Source organism: Vulpes lagopus, chromosome 19 (assembly GCF_018345385.1).
Source record: "Vulpes lagopus strain Blue_001 chromosome 19, ASM1834538v1, whole genome shotgun sequence".
Lineage (NCBI taxonomy): Eukaryota > Metazoa > Chordata > Mammalia > Carnivora > Canidae > Vulpes > Vulpes lagopus.
Window position 1 is genome coordinate 52,818,708 of NC_054842.1, and position 20,208 is coordinate 52,838,915.

Below are 20,208 nucleotides of genomic sequence, written 5' to 3' on the forward strand. Positions count from 1 at the left end.
TCAGGCCGCTGCGCGTACATTCCTCGCAATCCCATATCCTCAACGGTTTAAACTCAGCGAAAAGTAGATAAAATTGTTGCATTTGTTCTCTTAAAAAACCAAAACCCAAACCCAAAGATACCACGTTCTGAGGTATAGGGAGGGACAAACAACGGAACGCGGAGCCTTAAGGTGAGAGTGACGCATTAGGGACCTGCCCTTCACGTCGCAGAAGCCGCCTGGCCGGCCGACCTTCCGCTCCCCGCCTGCTCCACCTGCCCCGGGGACCGCCGACGGCCCAGCAGCGTCCCTTCTAAGGCGATGACTCAGGCGGAGGTAAAACCCATGTCTAAGCAGATGAAGCGTTGGGCTGCTTGAGGCCAGGGCAGCCAGAGTAGGTCCCGGGCACTAGGAGGACTCAGGGAAAGAGGCCACGCGCGAGCTGGAGACCCCGCGGAGCTGGCATCGTATCCCAGCTCAGGCCCGGGGGGATCAGGGGCCGGTGGAGGGCAGCCGGGTGGTGTCATGGGCCGGTGGCGGGGTGGGCTGCTGCCAGCCCCCCGGACAGCAGGAACTGGGGTGACAGGTGACAGGCCCGGCTGCTCAGCAATCTGGGAGGTTTGGGCTGCACATGGCTAGAGCATTCAGAAAACGGCCAATAGGACCACCTGACTCATTCGGGTGCCCACTACTAAAAAAAAAAAAAAACAGAACTGGCAAGGATGTGGAGAAGCTGAACCCCTGCCGGTGCACGTGTGAAACAAGAAGCAGCCGTGGAAAACAGTAGAGGTTCCTCAGGGAATTAAATAAAATCACCGTATGACTCAGCAATTCCACTTTGCCTACAGACCCAGAGTAATGGAGTAGATACTCGTACACCCACGTTCATAGTAGCTTATTCACAGGAGCCAAAGCATGGAAGCAACGGTGCCACCGTGGACGACGGACACGCAAAACGTGGCGTGCACGTGCCGTGAAATACTGTCCAGGCTGAGATGGAAGGAAATTCTGCAGGAGGCTGCCACGTGCATGAACCGTGAGGACGTTACGCCCCGTGAACCGAGCCAGTCAGAAGAAGACAAATACTGTCCGATCTCATTTATGTAAGGTCCTTGGGGTGTCAACATCATAAAGACCGAAAACAAGATGGTTGGTGGGGGCTAGGGAAGAAGAAACTGGGAGTCATTGTTTAATAAATAGTTTCAGTTTCACAAGAGGAGAAGAGTTACGGGACGGATGGCGGCGATGGCTGCACAGCAACGTGGACGCACTGGACCACCCAACTGGATGTACAACTCAACATGGTCGGGGGCGGCTGGGCGGCTCGGCTGGTCAAGCGGCCGACTCTTGATTTCCCAGGTCATGATCTCGGGGTCCTGGGATCAAGCCCCCTGTCCAGCTTTGCACTCAGTGGGAGTCTGCTTGAGGATTTCCTCTCCCCTTCTTCCCCTCCCCCCTTCCTCTAAAATAAATTACAAAATTTAAAAATGGTTGAGATGGTAAAGTTTACGTTGTGTGTATTTCAACAACAACAAGAACAAACAAAAAACCCAAACAAAGACAAACGTGGCTCAGTCTTAAAAGATGGAAAGGAACAAATAAATCAACTTCAACAACAAGAGAAGGCACCAGCAGAACGGTTAAAGCAAGTTAAACCGTTTTATCCTTTCTAGCACCAGGACAGTGCCTGGAATCCCAGGGAAGCTGATGCCTGGCTCACGTACGGAGGCTTCCTGAGACCAAGGAGGACTGTCCCTCGGATGGCCTCTTCGGTCCCGCTTGTGTCCCGGCACAGCTGCTGGGTGTGGATCCCTCCCCGGGACTTCCATGGCAGGGCTTCCGTCCCGGCCCGAGGAGAGGGTGCACAGTCGGCCGGCCGGAGGCCACCTTCACGGCCGGGCTTCCTGACCACAAGGCCAAAGCCGCCCCATGCCAGGTCCTACTAACTGCTCCCACTCTCCAGGGCCACAGCCAAGGGAGCACCACCCGGCTCTGCCTCCTGGGGCAGGAGGAGGGCTGTGTCCAGCGGTGTCTGGCCTAAGCGTGCCTTTCTAGAGTGACCTGCGACACGGGGTTGGCACGGGCCCTCCGCTCAGCCACCGTCTCGGCCTCGGGGGCAGTGCTGTCCCACTGACCTATGATGATGGAGACGTCCCGCGATACCTGCTACGGTGGCCACCAGCCACTTGCGGCCGCAGGACACCTGAAGGGCCCAAATGCGACTGAGGAACTAAATTCTAAATTTTAGTCAATTGTAATGATGTGAAGTTTCAGTAGGTGCATGCACCAGCGGCTGCCGCCCAGGGCCCGATCAGAGGGGATGCGCGGCCGCGGCCTTGGTGACACTCTGCCCTGGTGTCAGACCGTCTTGGAATGCGCTCCGGTTCTTCGGTGGCAGAGCCACTGAGGACTAGTCCCATAGCCTTACAATCACCTCACTAATCCAGCAGCCCCCAGTCAACTGCCCCCCACGGACCCACAGGTGCCTCCAGGCACCCCTCGGTCTGCTCCCTCCCTTCAGACGGAATTCTGACATCATTTTCTACACCTGTTGGACGTTTCCTCACACCTGCGGGCCCCTGCTTCCTGCCACCTGCCCTCCCATCATGCTCTCAATGCAGCTCCTCCCATCGGTCACCAGGACTGCGGAGCAACACGTGTTGCTAAGGCTGCAGTGCAAAGTACCGCCGACTGGAGGGGCTGAGGGCGCGGGGGGCTCACACAGTAGAAATCTAGTTTCTTATTATTCTGGGAGTTGGCAGGCCGAGGTCGAGGTGCTGGAGGGGTCGGTTTCCTCCAAGAGCTCTCTCCTCGGCGTGTGGGGGGCCGCCCTCTCCCTGTGTCTTCAGTCTTCCCTGTATGGTGTCTGCGTCCCAGTATCTTTGTAGAAGGACACCAGTCATGCTGGACTCAAGCCCTCCCACAGGACCTCATTTTAGCTTAATTATCTCTTTAAAGATCTTACTTCCAGACACAGTCACATTCTGAGGTACTAGGAGTTAAACGTATGGATCTTGGGGGGCGCAGTTCAATTCACAACAACTGCTTCACTGCTAAATCCAACATACACTTTTCCCTCCTTACGTTGCCGTACTTCCCTGCAGCACTGGGTACTGGGGGCCACCCACACCTACAGCTCTGGCTCCCTTGTTTCCGCGACTCCACACTCCTCGGTTCTCTCCCAACTCTCTGGCTATTTCCTCTCAATCTAGGCTATAGATTCCTCGCTCTCGTGCGCTCTCTCTCTAACCTTTCCTTTAAATATTGGTGCTCCTACACCTGATCATAGCCAAAAGGCCGAGAAGCTTGCCTTTAAATATCAGCTCCTGATGTGATGAGCGCTGGGTGTTCTACGCAACTGATGGATTATTGAACTCGACATCTGAAACTGTTGATATACTCTCTGTTGGCTGATTCAATTTAAATTAAAAAAAGGAAAAAAAAATGTTGGTGCTCCTCAGGGTTTTGTCCCAGTTTTGTCTTTACACACTCTTATCCACATCTATGGCTTTTGTTGCCATCTTTGTGCTGATGCTGTCCAAATCCTTGTCTTCAGCCCAGATCCCCCGATTTTTCTTCTTTAAAGTGTTGAGGTGAACTTGAGAATGCTTGTGGTGTGCCAACCAAATCTGTGCTTTGTTGACTTTTGTCAACAAGAGCAACCCTCAGGACAACACTTTCCTCCCATCTTCCCATTTCCCATCTTCACTGTGAACAAAATACGAGGACTCTGCACTCACTCTAGGGACTCTGCAGCCAGTATGGGGAAAGTCACGCCTCCCTGCACCAGACCCTCATTCAGGTTATGAGTTCAAATCCCATAGGAGCTTCCTTGCACCCACCGCTCAGCTCTCCGTGGCTGTATGTTTAAACTTGTCACATTTTGCCTCCCCAAACCGACTGTAATCTTTGAAGGCAGGAGAGTTCCTTGCACATTGGAGGTGCCCACTTCATAGGCGACAAAGCACACAACAGGCCATTAAGTCTGAGTGAATGAGAAAGAAGCATCAGAGGCAAAACAGTGTTGGCGCTAGGCTGTAGGCATCCACAATGTATGAAAAATGGTGGGTTCTTCTGTCGTTCATTCATCCTCTCATCTATTCCAACACGCACTGAGGGCCTGGTATTTGGGGTGGCTAGCGAACGTGCCACTCCTATTTCTTCATGTCGATAGGAAACACAGATGCAGGAGGCGCAGGGAACAGGCCTGCTGCGCTAACGTCCCTCCTATCTGGGTGGGCTCTGGCCCTTTCCCTATTATGACACCTTTGGCTTAGGAAAAAAGATGAACGAAGTTCAAATGAAGTTCATTGTGTGTGTTTGTGTGTTCCTTAGAGCTCATACTTGGCAAACCTCAAGGGAGGACTCTGGCTGAACCCAGTGGACTGGGGGAAAGAATCACAAAAGTCTGGGATTTCTTGACCAGAAAAATTCCCTGTGGTCGGAGAGACTGCCATTTCCCACGTGGCCCTGCTCATCAGAGACACAGAAGTGTCATTTTCAATTGGCTAAGCTGCTTCTTCTGGATCTTTCTTCCATGTGTTTAAATAATATGCTTCTGTATTGACTTCTCAGATTTAGATATAAACTCTTGACTTCCTCCTATGAAACGTGAGGATTTAGCAATCTTGTTCTCCTCATTCTTCCAACATAAATATATCATAATATTTGGTTAAACCAGTATTCAAAGTTAACACTGTTGTGATTATTGTAAATATCTTCCCCAGCTAAGTCGTGCCACATGGACTAACAGGGTTTCCTTTGTTACACAACTTTTTCCTCCCTAGGGTTCAAAATTCCCTTGTTTTGATTTATACTTAGCCCCAGTGTTCCTCCGACACTTAGCCAAAACCGTTAATCTCCTCTTAATAATTCAAAGGTGGGGCACCTGGGTGGCTCAGTTGGTTAAGTGTCCAATTCTTGGTTTCAGCTCAGGTCATGATCTCAGGAGTCATGGGATCGAGCCCCACATTGGGCTCCGTGTTCAGTGGGGAGTCGGCTTGAAGATTCTCTCCCACTGCCCCTCCCACTCCCTCTCTTTCTCTAAAATAAATAAATCTTTAAAAGAATATCAAATTCATCAAGTACTCTGTTGATTTTTAAATTTTTAACACAGCCCTTCTGCAGCCCACTGGCCTCCCGCTCTCATGTGTCATCCAACTTCCCTGAATTGGATCCCCTTTTCTTGAGTCCTGAGTCTTCTTTTTTTCCTAGTTTATTCTCTCATTTTGGCAGAGTATATCCTCAGGGAGTTTCCCTTAAAGCATGCTTGGATTCTATTCAATTTTTTTTTCTGTTTTTATATTTTTTAAAACTGAGAACTCATTTTTTTCTATGAGCTAGTCTTTTTGTTTTTCTGTTGACACAGTTATCTTTTATTATCTCCCTGAAGATATTATGGTTTTCCTGACAGTTTCTTCTGCTCTTTGTATGGTCTTGGTTTCCTCTGGATTTCTATGTTGGATTAGGATTCCCAATAATCAAATGTCTATAAGTTTCTTCTTTGAAGAACTCAAGTTTCCCTAAAAAGGAAACTGCCAGCTGCTGCCTCAGGTGTCTAAGCTAGGCCACCAGGATGCTCTGACGTGATGGGAGAAAGTTACTCACCATTCATTCAGCATGCCAACTGGCCCCCAATCTTCTCCAGCATGCTTTCTGTGGGGGTGAGGGAGATGCCTCATGGGGCGGGGTGAAGAAGGAATCTAATGATCTCCCTGCATTTAGTACAGGCTTTTAACCAACACTCCAGCTCCAGAGCAGCTCCTGGTGCCTCCAATCCAGCACCGTCAGGGGCGCTATGGGGCCAATCTGTTAGCTTCCTGCCTCCTGCACCCCATGCCCCAGTCTATGAGTAACTCATCACCATCTGCTTTCCAGGTGCCAACACTGCGTTCATATATTTCTTTCCATTCTTGTTACGTTTTTAGTTTGTCCCCGAGGATTTTGTTGTCTTTAACAAAATCTTCATGTTGTAATGAGGTTTTGAGAAGAAATGTAGAGAAAACAGGTGTTTATTATGTTTAGTTGAACGGTTACCATCTTTCCTCAACGGGAAAAAAAATATTTAAAATAGATTCTGTGGAAATTCTACCTACCTCGAGAATGTTTTAATAAATCTTCACGTTTCTAGGCCCAGTTCACGGCCTTCACAGAGCTGGTGCCTGCCATAAACAGGTGAGCAATTACTATTTGTCGACCATTTGAATGAATACATGAATCAGGTGTTCACTGGTAGTGCTGCTGACTCCTTTGGAAGCTAAAGGACTCTGAAAACTCAGAAGAGTGGACAGTAAACTAGGGAAAAGTGACTCTGGCATTTGGTTGCACATTAAGAATGCTTGGGAAGAATCTAGAATTACAGATCCCTGGAGACCATTCCAGAACTAACTGAATCCTGTTCTCAGGATTCTTGGGGAATCTGCATTTTTACAAAACCACCACCTACCTCTAGCATTTTTGTTGCATGAAAAAATAAACCTCTGATGTCTAAGATACTACTAATCATATTTTTTGTTGCTTGCAGCTGAAAGCATTCCTAACATATACATGGGGCCCATGAGATTCCCAAAACACTGACGTGGAAAGGGTGACCCTTCAGAGGCATATGGAAGGGGCCTGGCAAACATCTCCAGGAGTACACAGCCAGCTGAGGGCCTCCTGGGGGAAGGGTGGTAATGGGAAATGCTCCAAGGTGCTCCCCAGGTTCCCGGTGCTGACCCGCTTTTCTCTATCTGTTCCTCCCTATTCCTCCCCTTGCCCACCCATTAGACCTACACCGGTGCCCCTGAAGACACTGGGATACGGTTGTCTGGCAATTCCTCTAAGTTTCTCTCCTTGCTCTGCGTTTCTTCATGTGCTTTATGCCTCAAACTTCACTTTTTGATTCTCTATTTTAGAGTCACATAGCTCAGCATTAACTATTCTCAGCTCTTTTAATCCCTCTCTATCAACTCTACTCTTCCAGGGGGCCACTTGCTTACTGTAAAAGCAAGTGGGGGAAAAACTCCACAGATTTATATCTCAAGATAGTATCTTACCAGGTTTGTTAACGATGGTCTGCCTATTGTTGCACCCAATCCCCAGTCCTACCCTCAGCAAGAGACGCTGGGTTTACTCCCTGAGCCACTAGAGGCAGATTATCAGAACCCTACAGAGATAGCAGAAATACCAAGAATTCTGGGAGACAGCAGTGGCTAGAACCCAAGGGAGGTCCCAGGGACTAAAGAAAAGGAAGGGGAGGCCTTTTTTCCCCCTGGGTGAAAGGAAATGGGTGAACTCTAGGGCAAAAGCCCCATGTCAGGGAGGCAATGGGAGAGGGGATACCCCAAAAGGATGGTGCACATCCTTTGAAGGTTAAAGCTGGACAAATGTAGCAGAGTATTTTTCTCTTCCTGGAGAAAAAAATTCTGATGCAGAAAATATGGCCAATGACCTGAGAGCTTGCCCAAGTAGGCAATGTATGTTAGGGTCAGAGGTGTGGGGTGCCCACAGACAGGATTGAGAAAGTCAAGTGATACTCATGAAATAATAGCTCTTGGGCAAAAATTAGTGATGACAGAGGGAAATGAGTAATGTGCTCCTTGCTGAGGAAGAGACCCGTATTTTATTTACTTATTTTATTTTATTATTATTTTTTAAGATTATATATTTATTTATTCATGAGAGAGAGAGAGAGGCAGAGACACATGCAGAGGGGAAACAGGCTCCACGGAGGGAGCCCGATGTGGAACTTGATCCCAGGACTCCAGGATCACGCCCTGGGCTGAAGGCTGCGCTAAACTGCTGAGCCACCCGGGGATCTCCAAGACCCATATTTTAAAATCCTCTCTCTACATGATTATGATCCTTTGGATCATAATCCTGGAGCACTTCACTGGGTGCCTGAAAGGACTCCTGATTGGTCAGGTACCAAGATGCAGCTGCAGATTATGTTTATCCTTTCACAACACCAGGACTCGAAAATCCTAAGGCTGGGATCCGATCTGGTAATCTGCTGACATCGACAAAATTCACTTAGGAAAATGCAGATGGAATGCAACAGTCTCATGTAAGGATGTACTATTTGCAGAGTTTTTTTTTTTTTTTTCTTAAAGATTTTATTTATTGGTGAAGAGGAACGTAACCTCTTCAGAGGTTAGAGACACAGGCAGAGGGAGAGACACAGGCAGAGGGAGAAGCAGGCTCTCTGCAGGGAGCCAGATGTAGAACAATCCCAGGACCCCTGGGGTCACGCCTGAGCCAGAGGCAGACGCTCAACCTCTGAGCCACCCGGGTGCCCCTGCACAGTATTTTCATTAAAGTACTGGAGATGTTTCTAGAGGTCTCACTAAGCAAGAAATCTAGTGTGATGGATGCAGCTCACTGACCTGCTGCTGCCCCTTTCCAACTGTCCCTAGGGCAACTTCAAGGCCAACTTAGGCACTACTTAGGCAAATCAGGGGTTTTGTGATAAAGAGTCCAGAATTAGTAGTAACTCACTCTTCAGATCAGTTTTGAACTTAATCAACGATTTCCCTCTCAGTGGATTTCAGATCTGTCAATTTTTTTACTTTTTATATTTTGAAGCTGTTATTTGGTGTGCAAGGATTTGAGACTGTGCTATTATTTCTACTGTATTGACTCCCTAATCGTTATAATTTTTTTTTTTAATTTATTTATGATAGTCACAGAGAGAGAGAGAGAGAGGCAGAGACACAGGCTGAGGAAGAAGCAGGCTCCATGCACCGGGAGCCTGATGTGGGATTCGATCCCGGGTCTCCAGGATCGCGCCCTGGGCCAAAGGCAGGCGCCAAACCGTTGCGCCACCCAGGGATCCCTCCCTAATCGTTATAAAGGGTTTCTCTTTCTCTTGGGTTAGACTTCTCGTCTCATAATTTATCTTGTCTGACACTAGGAGAGCTATACCAGCTCCTTGTGGTGAATGTTTGCATGGTGACTCTTTCCAATCTCTCAATTTCAATCTTTGTTTTTATATATTTAAATGTGTCTATGGCTGAGTGGGAGGGTCCAACATGGTGATGTAGAAAGACCTTAAATTTACCACCTCTGTAGACACATTAAATCTACATCTTTTTATAAGGCAATTCCTCCTGAAGAACTGAGAGCTGAATGAACAGCTTGTGCCCCACAAAAGATAGAGACCACACAGAGAACCGCAAGAGAGATAATGGTAATGAAGAGAACCCCCGGGCTTGGTGCTGTGAATTGCAGGGGGGAGGGATAGTACCTAGGGACTGTGAGCACTGAAAAAAAGGTGCAGTCTGTTTGTTTGTTTATTTATTTATTTATTTTAATATTTTATTTATTTATTCATAGAGACACACACAGAGAGAGAGAGAGAGAGAGAGAGAGGCAGAGACCCAGGCAGAGGGAGAAGCAGGCTCCATGCAGCGAGCCTGATGTGGGACTTGATCCCGGGTCTCCAGGATCACAACCCGGGCTGCAGGCGGCGCTAAATCGCTGCGCCATTAAAAGGGCAACTAGGCTATAAAGGAATCAGCCCTAGAAACTTGCCAAATGGCAAAGGAGATGCTGGAACTCTTTCAGGTTCAGAGTGGCTGGCGAGCACCACAGTTTACGTTCCTCTTCACCTTGACAATGCAGATGGGAGCAACGTCCAGGTGCCATAGCCAGCCTGTGACCTCAGCAACCCCTGTGTCCCCAGACCACACTAGCCCTGATCACCCTGGGGCACACACACAAAAGCCATAGTATAACAGAGCAACTAAACCCAAGGCCATATACAGAGTTGATGCAATCTCTATCAAAATATCAATGGCATTTTTCACAGAATCAGAAAAAATAATTCTAAACCTTGTTTGGAATCACAAAAGATCCCAAAGACCTAAAAACAATCTTCAGAAGAAAGAACAAAACTGGAGGTACCACAATGCCAGATTTCAAGGTACAGTACAAAGCTGCAGTAATCCAAACACTATGGTGCTGACACAAAAAGAGACACAGAGATACAGGAACAGCATAGACAGTCCAGACATAAACCCACACTTATGTGGTCAGTTCATCTAAGACAAAAGAGGCAAGAATATACAATGGGGAAAGACAGTCTCTTCAACAAATGGTGTTGAGAAAACTGCACAGCTACATGCAAAAGAATGAAACTGGACCATTTTCTTACACCCTATACAAAAATAAGTGCAAACAAAATGGTTTAAGAACCTAAATATGAGACCAGAAACCATAAAACTTCTATAACAAAACATAGTAATCTCTACGACACTGGCCTTAGCAACATTTTTCTAGCTGTCTCCTGGGGCAAGGGAAAGAAAAGCTAAAAATAAACAAATGAGACTAGGTCAAATTGAAAAGCTTTTGCCCAGAGAAGGAAACCATCAATAAAACAAAAGCCAACCTACTGATTGGGAGAAGATATTTGTAAATGAGATACCCAATAAGGGGTTAATATCCAAAATATATAAAGACCTTCTATTACTCAACACCAAAAAACCCCAAATAATCTAATTTAAAAATGGGCAGAACACCTGAATTGACACTTTCCCCAAGAATACATTAAGCAGATGGCAAACAGACACAAGAGAAGATGCTCATCACTCACCCTCAGGGAGATGCACATCAAAACCCCAGTGAGGTATCACCTCACACCGGTCACAATGGCTAGAATCAAAAAGACAGACATAACAAGTGTGGGTGAGGACGAGGAGAAAAAGGAACTCTGGTGCATCGATGGCAGCCATGTAAATTGGTGTAGCTACTGTGGAGAAGAGACTGGAAGTTTCCCCCCAAAATTAAAAATAGAAATACCGTATTATTCAATAATTCCACTACTGGGATTTCACCCAAAGAAAAAGAGAACATTAATTAATTCAAGAAGATATATGTCCCTATGGACCCCTATGTCCACTGCAGCAGTATTCACAAGAGCCAAGATACGGAAGCAACCTAAGTGTCCACTGATAGATGAACGGGTAAAAAAAGAGTGATGTATATATATCATTCTCAGAGTGGTCATTTCTTTCTTTTTTTTTTTAAAGATTTTATTTATTTATTCATGGGAGACCCAGAGAGAGAGGCAGAGACCCAGGCAGGGGGAGAAGCAGGCTCCCTGCAGGGAGCCCAATGCGGGACTCGATTCCAGGACCCTGGGGTCACGCTCTGGGCTGGAGGCGGACGCCGACCCCTGAGCCACCCCGGGGGCCCCGCCAGGCACAGTTCTAAATGCCTCTCATATATTAGCTGTGTTACCATGAGGTAGACACATCAGCACATATCACGATGCCATGGTAATAGAAGGGTGTGGAAGTATAAACCGAAGAGTCACTGAACCCCAAATTCACCACACAAACCTTACTGTATTCCTTCCCTCCGTCCTTTCTGCTTTTCTAAATCTCACCCATCCTCAAGGAAGAAGCAAGAGGGCAAAAAAAAGGAGACAAAGGGAGACGGGGTTCTAATTTGTGCTTGTTTTGTGTGAACCTGTGAATCCAACCCTGCTTGTTGGGAAGTCCTTGGGCACTGCGCGCTCCTATCGTCTCTCCTCCTGGAACAGGTAGATGTTTATGTATCACTTTGCCTTCCCGACATGCCGGCACCACGGCTGTGCAGGGGGTCCCCAGGTCAGGAGATGACCGAGCTCGCCTTCCTGATGCCGTCTGTGAGCTGTCTTAGGATGACAGCACTCACCAGCTACTGCCTCAGCTGGTCACCGTGGCCCTTCCTACTGCCAAGGCACCTCAAGACCACCCAGAGGATGCGAAAGGACGAGGGCTGTCAACAGCCTGCAACAATGAGCAGCAGGGTGTGGGAGCCTGTCCCTCTGCAAGGCAAACAGGCCAGCCTACTGGCGCTGAGGAAGACACTAGTATGGGTAATGCTAGATGGACGACCGTGCAGAATTACTTACGGACTGATGTGTGCTTTGTTTCTCACAGAGGCCAAGGTTGGGAACATGGTGGAAGTAGAGGATATATTTTTAGTCCAAAAAAGGAAGCAAAAAGCAATGTTCCCAAGCGTGAGCAAAAATAGCTCCAAGAAAGAGGGAGAAAGCCTCAGAACCTGGGGAGTGGAAGGGAGTAATAGCCCTGCAGGCTTTGCTCACGGCACTGGCCCCCAAAACTGAGACAGCGTGTGAGTGGTCAGAGAGAGAGCAAACTTCAAGACAGATGAAAAACTAAATGGCAGAAGTTTTCAATGATGGAAAGTTGGAAACAGACCGAAGGGAAGAACTGGTGAATCGCTCGAGCATACATGTGCGTGCCTCTGGCACGCTGCTAAGTGTTCAGCACCCAGCTCTACAAAAAAATCACGCATATATATGCACGTTTACTGTACATTTTACTAGGAATAAATACTTATTTTTATTGCTATCTACTCAGCAAGAAGTTGCTCACATCACTGATTTATGAGTTCAAATCTGACATGAATATTGGTGGCTTTTTGCCTACCCACTAACAAGTAAGAAGACAGTGAAACAAAGACACATGTGAGAACTTAGGCAATTCATAAAAACGTGCATGACTTCTCTACTGAATCAGATAAAGGTTTTAAACACTGAAGGAAGCTTAGCACAGTGGCAGTATTGTAGCCATTGAGGTTAATCCAAGGCGCGATTATTGCTAATTAAATACTCAAGGAGGGCAGCCCCGTGGCTCTCCGTTTAGCGCCACCTTCAGCCCAGGGCGTGATCCTGGAGACCCGGGATTGAGTCCCACGTCGGGCTTCCTGCAGGGAGCCTGCTTCTCCCTCTGCCTGTGTCTCTGCCTCTCTCTCTCTCTCTCCCCCTCTGTCTCTAATGAATAAATAAATAAAATCTTAAAAAAAAAAATACTGAAGGAATATTTCCTCAGTTTTCTGTGCTCTTCAGAATGAAACAGCCACAGACACAACACATTTAACCTGTATTAAGTAGTACTATTTTACGGGTTATACAGTATTAAATATAATATTTAACCTGTATAATAGAATTATTATTTTTTCCCATAACTTCCTTAAGACTAAACTAAACGGTCAGGGGCACCCGGGTGGCTCAGTCGGCTGAGCGTCTGCCTTTGGGTCAGGTTGTGATCTCGGGGTGTGGGATCGAGCCCCTCATTGGGCTCCCTGCTAGGGGAGGTGAGGGTGGTGTCTACTTCTTCCTCTGCCCCTTTCCCTGCCTCCCCACCTGTGCTCTCTCTCTCAAATTAATAAAATATTTTTCATTTTTATTTTATTTTTTTAAAGATTTTATTTATTTATTCATGAGAGACACAGGAGAGAGAGAGGCAGAGACACAGGCAGAGGGAAAAGCAGGCTCCATGCGGGGAGCCCGACGTGGAACTCGATCCTGAGTCTCCAGGATCATGCCCTGGGCTGGAGGCGGCACTAACCCTCTGAGCCACCGGGGTTGCCCAATAAGATATTTTTGAAAAAGACTCAATGATCAACAAAATAATACACTGAGCCCTGACTGGTAGAGTTTGCTGACTTCTGGGGTAAATATTGCCACCATAACTAGTTTCAAGCTACCAAGCAGATGTCAGTGAAGACGGAACTGGAAAGACATACACAGTAGTGCGCTACTAGATACTTATTTTCACCACACGGATATACTGGATATAGGTAGCCACGTGCATAGAAAATAGCGCTTTTTCTAATTAGTGGTCATAAGTAACCTCTGGGGCCCTGCAAATTCCTAGTCCTCATGACCCTTTTGAATCTGATGGATCAGCTTTTCTGATCATGCCTGGGTGGAATCTTCTGGGGGGCTGAGAATCCTCAGAGGTCTGGATCTCTTCCAAGTATGGAGAATGGTAGTTAGGTGAGAACATTCTCCTCTTCCTGGCCTCCAGGAACCTCCTGGGCTCCTAGCAAAACCCTAGCACAGACTTAAGCTTTCACAGAGAGCTTTTACCAAAAGAACCTTTGACCTCCCCACACTTCTTTCCTGACATCCCTGAGGCAAAGGAAATTACAAAAGCTGCCTATGCTTTCAATGGGGAAAGGAAAAGAGAAGTCTGGAAAAATAACATAAATCCAATTTAAAAGCTTACCTCACCTCAGGGGTGTGTACAGCTGAAGCAGTCTTCAGTCTGAGTATCTACACTGGAGCCATGTTTTCTCAGCCAATACGGTATTTGATTAGCTGTCCTTGGTGCAGTTTTTTTTTTCTAATTACTAGAATACCTGTGAAAACACAACAAAAATATAAAAATTTATAACCAGATTCACAGAGGAATAACCACTAAGGGTAAGACCCATGCAGCAGATTTAAAGTTTACAGTCATTGGTCAATACATCCTTTGCTAAATAAAACAAAGTAAATAAACCCTCTGGCCTTGGAAGAGCAGGGAAGAAAGAAAAAGATGAAGTCCGTGAAAAAATACCGTAGGAAGGAATGGAAGGAGATACTATACACGAAAGCTAACACGGCGCCCAGCACATTAAGTGGGTGTCGGCTGGTAACAGCAGTCCCGGTAGTCATTACAGTAGGAAGGGCCAGTGGATGATTGTGTCTGTGAGTTTATCATCTATGAGTTTATTCACTTGAGGAGCAAGGAAAAATTTTAGGCAACAATCCTGCATCTTTGATAGGATGAAAAAGCTTGAACTTTAAGATGTAGGCACAGAAAGATAATGGTAAGTAAAGGAAATATTTCAAGATTCACAATGCAAAAGTAACTTTCAGAAGCTACTTAGGAGGCAAAAACGCCACTGCAGAAAAGGAAATTTGTGACATGGAACGCAGACTTGAGATTCCTTTTTAGATCGCAGGAAAAAAGAGAAAGGTATGAAAGTCATTACAGCTGGGGCGCTGGGCAGCTAGGTCCTGATCAGGGTCCTCGACATGGAGCCCCACGTCAGACTCTGGGCTCAGCAGGAAGTCGGCTTCCCCCTGCCCCTCTGCCCACCCCACAGCTCTCCCTCTAGCCGTCTCAAATAAATAAAATCTTAAAAGAAAAAACTAAAAAAAAAAAAAAAAAGATAAATATAAAGAACAAAGATTAGAGGCACAATTTTAAAACGACAGCTATTTCCACAAGGGGGTGAGCTGCATAAACTTGTCTCTCTCTCTCTCTTTCTCTCTCTCTCTCCTTAGTTTAGTGTCAGAGAGACGTCATTGAAAGTAATTTAAATGGAGCTATGAGGCAGGCAAAATAATGCCTCCCACAAAGAAGTCTGCATCCGAATTCCTGGAAACTTTGAATACGGCAAAGGAGATTTTTTTTTTAAATTTTTATTTATTTATTCATGAGAGAGAGAGAGAGAGAGAGAGAGAGAGAGAGAGAGAGAGGCAGAGACACGGGCAGAAGGAGAAGCAGGCTCCATGCAGGGAGCCCAATGTGGGACTTGATCCCGGGTCTCCAGGATCACACCACAGGCCGAAGGCAGTGTTAAACCGCTGGGCCACCAGGGCTGCCCGGCAAGGGAGATTTAAGGAGGCAGATGCAACTGAGGTTTCCAGCCAGCTGACTTTAAAATACGAAGATCATCCCAGATTACCTGGATGGGCCCAGTGACACCACAAGGGTCCCTAAGTGTGGAGGAGGGAGTCAGGAGCGTCGGCATCCAAGGTGTATGATATTCCCAAGATCATCAGCCATCATCGCTGGCCTCGAGGGGAGCAATGAGCCAGGAGCCCAGGATGCACGCAGCCTCAGAGCTGTAAACGGCCAGAAGCCAGCTTCTTCCTGAGAGCCCCCCAAAGGGAAGCCGCCCCCCTGTCGGCATTCTGCTTTCAGCCCGGTGACACTCATTTCTTACTTCTGACCTGGAGAACACCAAGGAATTAGGTTTGTTTTCAGCCATTACATTTGGGGTAGTTTATTACAGTCCAGTAGGAAACAAATACAGCTGGAGCAAATTCCACGTAGTACACGGGCTGAGTGCCTTTTGTACTCATCCTCTGCTCCTCCTTCTCACACCCACGAGACTGTATCTCTGTCAAATCCACCTTATTTTTCTTTCTGCATCATTTTTACCTTTTTACGACGTTACTTCCTGTGTCACACATTATGTGATACATTTTAAAACTATTATTTTTTAAGAGGTTTTATTCATTTATTTATTTGAGAGACAGAGAGAAAAGCATGAGCAGGGGAGGGGCAGAGGGAGAAGCAGGCTCCTCGCTGAGCAGGGAGCCTGATGTGGGCTTGACCCCAGGACCCTGGGATCATGACCTGGGCTGAAGGCAGATGCTTCACCCACTGAGGCACCCAGGCGTCCCCATGTGAAAGCTACAATGGTGAAAACTTTCCAATACATACAAAGTGAACAGAAAAGTATATGGAGCCCTCATGTGCCTACCACACAGCTCCCATAATTACCCACATTTTGTCATTCTTGCTCATTCTAATCTCCACCCACTTTGATCCTCCCCTCAGAGATGTGTGTAAAATGCACATATGCTCACCTGAAACGTGGCACGCACATTTCTTAGCTGCACACTGTAATGAACAGATACTTGATCCAAGTAACTCATACTCCTAACATTTCCATCTTCCAGACAGGTTCCCCAGTGTCCCTTTCCCACTCCCGACACCCATGTTCCCGTAGGTGCAACATCCCCTCCTGATTTCAGCACGTCTGTTAGACTGAGTCATGGTGTTACACGTCTAGCAGTTCTTTCCTATTTGGCATTGAGGAGTATTGCCTTGTGTAAATTAATTTATCCACTTTCTTGTTGACACACATTTGGCTGGTTCTAGTTCTTGGCTACTGAGAATAAAACTGCTGTGAACATTTTTGTACGAGCCTTTTTGTGCACATGTTTTCATTTCTCTTGGATCTGAATGACTAGAATTGCTAGACCAAAGGGGAAGGGTGTGTCGTACATTGTAAGAAACTGTCAAATATTTTTCCAAAGTAGTCATACTGTTTTACGTTTCCATCAGCAGTGCCTGAGAGCTCTGGCTGCCTCGCATGCTCACCACACTTGGTATTGTCAGTCTTTTGAAGGTCAGTGCCTTTCCTACTCATCAGTTTTAGTGAGGATACAGTCGTATCTCATTGTGGTCTTAATTTGCATTTCCTTGCTGACTAAGAACACTGAGCACTGTATGTGTTCTTTGGAGATTATCTATCTATCTATCATCTATCTACCTATCTTTCTCTGTATAGTGTGTGTTTGAAGTTTTAACCGGGTTGTGTTAGTCCATTTGGGCTGCTATAACAAAATATCATAAATGGAGTAGCTTATAAAGAACAGAGATTTCTCACATTGCTGAAGGCTGGGAAGTCCAAGATCGAGGTGCCAGCATGATCTTGTGGCCACCGAGAGCCTCCTTTCTGGTTCATAAATGGCTTTTTTGCTGTAACTTCAGAGTGGAAAATTTAGGGAGCTATGTGGGGTCTTTTGTAAGAGCCAAATCCCATTAATGAGGGCTCCTCCACATAATTTAAGGCCCCTCAAAGGCCCCTAATTCCAACAAAATGGGCCTTAGGATTTCAATGTATGAATTTGTGACTGGCAGGGGAATGATACAAACATTCAAAGCATAGCAGGTTGTTTATCTTACTACTGAGTTGTAAGAATTTCTTATATATTCCAGACATGCACATGTTGTCAGATAAATATTCTACAAATAATCTCCCCAAATCTGATGTTTGTTAAATTTTCTCAGCATTGTTATTTCATGATGACACGTATTTTAGTTTGATGAAATCCAATTTATCAAATTTAATTTTGTGGTATTATGTTCTGCGACCTAAAAAATCTTTGTCTACTTACAAGTTGTAAAGATATTCTAATTTTCTTCAAGAGATTTATAGTTTTCACTTCTACATCTAGGGCTATGTCCCAGCTTATATAAATTTTTGTTTATGTATAGTAATTTTTGTATATGGTATAAATTCATACTAACTTTTATGCATAGCACGTATATTTTCCATACAGATATCTAATTGCTCTAGCATCATTTCTTAAAAAGATTTCTATCTTTACTGAATTGCTTTGTGCTTTTGTCAAAAACTGATTGACTGCACAGAGATCTATTTCTGAATCATCTATTTTGGGCTCTTGAGTTAGTTGTTCTTACTTCGATACTATACTCTCTTGATTATAATACTAAGTCTTGAAGTCAGACTGTCATAAATACTCTAGTTTTGTTCTTTGTTTTGAACATTGTAGGCACTTTGCATTTCTATCTAAATTTTAGAATATTTTAATTTCTTGTTTTTTTTTTTTTTTTAAAGATTTATTCATGATAGAGAGAGACAGGTAGAGACACAGGCAGAGGGAGAAGCAGGCTCCATGCCGGGAGCCCGACAAGGTACTCGATCCTGGGACTACAGGATCGCACCCGGGGCCAAAGGCAGGCGCCAAACGGCTGAGCCACCCAGGGATCCCCGAATATTTTAATTTCTACAGTATACGTCTGCGGGGATTATGTTGGGAATAGACTGAAGATACGAACCAACTTGGTTCTAATGTCTTGGCAGTCTACTAAGTAAACCAAAACTTAAGAAAGCAATGCTGATGGGAGGGGAGGGGGACGCCTGGGTGGCTCAGTGGTTGAGCATCTGCCTTAGACCCAGGGCGTCACCTTGGGGTCCTGGGATTGAGTCCTGCATCCGGCTCCTTGCAGGGAGCCTGCTTCTCCCTCGGCCTGTGTCTCCACCTCTCTCTCTCTCTGTGTCTCTCATGAAGAAATAAATAAAATCTTAAAAAAAAATGTCGATGAATTACTGAACTCTACATCTCAATCTAAGGATGTACTACTATATGTTGTATAATTGCATTTAAATAAAAAAAAAGACAGAAAGCAGTATCTAAGGCAACCAATCACAGTCAACTAGACTTTTTCAAATACGGCAATCAGGTAATCTATAGCCAATCAAATGATTTCCTTGCCTTTGCTTCCCTGTCTTCCCTATAGAAGTCTTGTCCTTTGCTCCAGGTGGTGGAGCACTCCTAACCACTTCTGGCTTGGCGCTGCTTAATTCAAATCAATTTTGACCATATAAATGTTTACAATTTTTATTATGCCTCGGTTTGTCTTTTAACAATGCTGACTCCAATCCTTCACTCTTTCATACAAAGCAAAAATAAACATCACGCATGTGTTTCTGCACATGTGGGGATGATTCAGTAGACTAGGCACCTAGGTAGAATTGTAAGAAAAAAAAAGGGTTTTGTGGAATGTAAAGGTAACCCATATATGAAAGGGGTTACTACTATTTGATTTCTCTTATGTTTTCTAAAACAACTGAGAAGTAACAGTAGCAAAGGAATATTCTTTTAAAGATTTTATCTATTTATTCACGAGAGACACACAGAGACACAGGCGGAGGGAGAGGCAGGCTCCCTGGAGGGACCCCTGGTCACACCCTGGGCCCAAGGCAGGCAGGCGCTCCACCGCGGAGCCACCCGGGCTGCCCAAACAAGGAATTTTTGCACAACTCCGCAATCCCGGGAAAAGCTACAGTTTGCACAGGTCAGTTGAGCGAGTTCCTGTCCGCACCTGCCATTAAAAACAGTCACTGCAGTAAAAATAATAAAGAGAATGGATGGCCAGAGTGGGGCATCTGGGGAGTTCACGACCAACGGCTGTGAATGGAGGGATACTGCTTCAGGGTTCTGGCGATTAAGGGAGAAAAGGAATGGGGGGGCCCTCGAGGGGAAGAGGGCGCCAGGCCCTTGGGTTCTGGTCCAGGTCAGGCCAGTCGTCGACTGCATCACCTCTATGGCTCACATCGCTTTCCCCAGCTTCCTCGTAAAACACCGGACTGCAGGGGGAACCGTGTTTGGAGTCCGAGAGCGGATTCCGATGGCCTGGGGTCGGTGCGGAGGCGGCGGGAAGGGGCGCATCTGAGACCCGAGCCACCCCCTCGACCCCCCAGGGTTGGGGCACGAGCACCGGGAGGACGGGGAGCATCTCCGGCCGAGGTCCAGGGGCGGGGGGCACATCTGAGACCCGACCCCGGGGACCCCCAGGGTCGGGGGAGGAGCACCAGGAGGATGGTGAGCATCTCCCGCCAAGGTGGGGGGGGCGGCGCATCTGAGACCCGATCCCCGTGACCTGGGAGGAGCACCGGGAGGACGGAGAGCATCTCCCCCGAGGTCCAGGGGGGGCGCATCTGAGATCCGACCCCCGTGACCTGGGAGGAGCACCGGGAGGACGAGGAGCATCTCCCCCGAGGTCCAGGGGGGGCGCATCTGAGATCCGACCCCCGTGACCTGGGAGGAGCACCGGGAGGACGAGGAGCATCTCCCCCCGAGGTCCAGGGACGGGGGGGGGGGGGGGGGGGGGGGGGGGGGATATGAGACCCGACCCCGGT

General features: G+C 46.8%; 1 long non-coding RNA gene across 2 annotated transcripts; it reads right to left on the reverse strand.

The window, feature by feature from the left end:
• Positions 1–1,149: 1,149 nt before the first annotated feature.
• LOC121478906 lies at positions 1,150–20,149 on the reverse strand. 2 transcript variants are annotated; one of them, XR_005984609.1, is made up of 5 exons: positions 16,343–20,149; positions 15,433–15,700; positions 13,983–14,115; positions 6,075–6,140; positions 1,150–5,941 (listed from the first exon to the last, which is right to left on the reverse strand). It is a non-coding gene; the product is annotated as an uncharacterized LOC121478906 (long non-coding RNA). The 2 variants fall into 2 exon arrangements; XR_005984608.1 differs by lacking the exon at positions 16,343–20,149 and having other exon boundaries at positions 15,433–16,330.
• Positions 20,150–20,208: the final 59 nt, after the last annotated feature.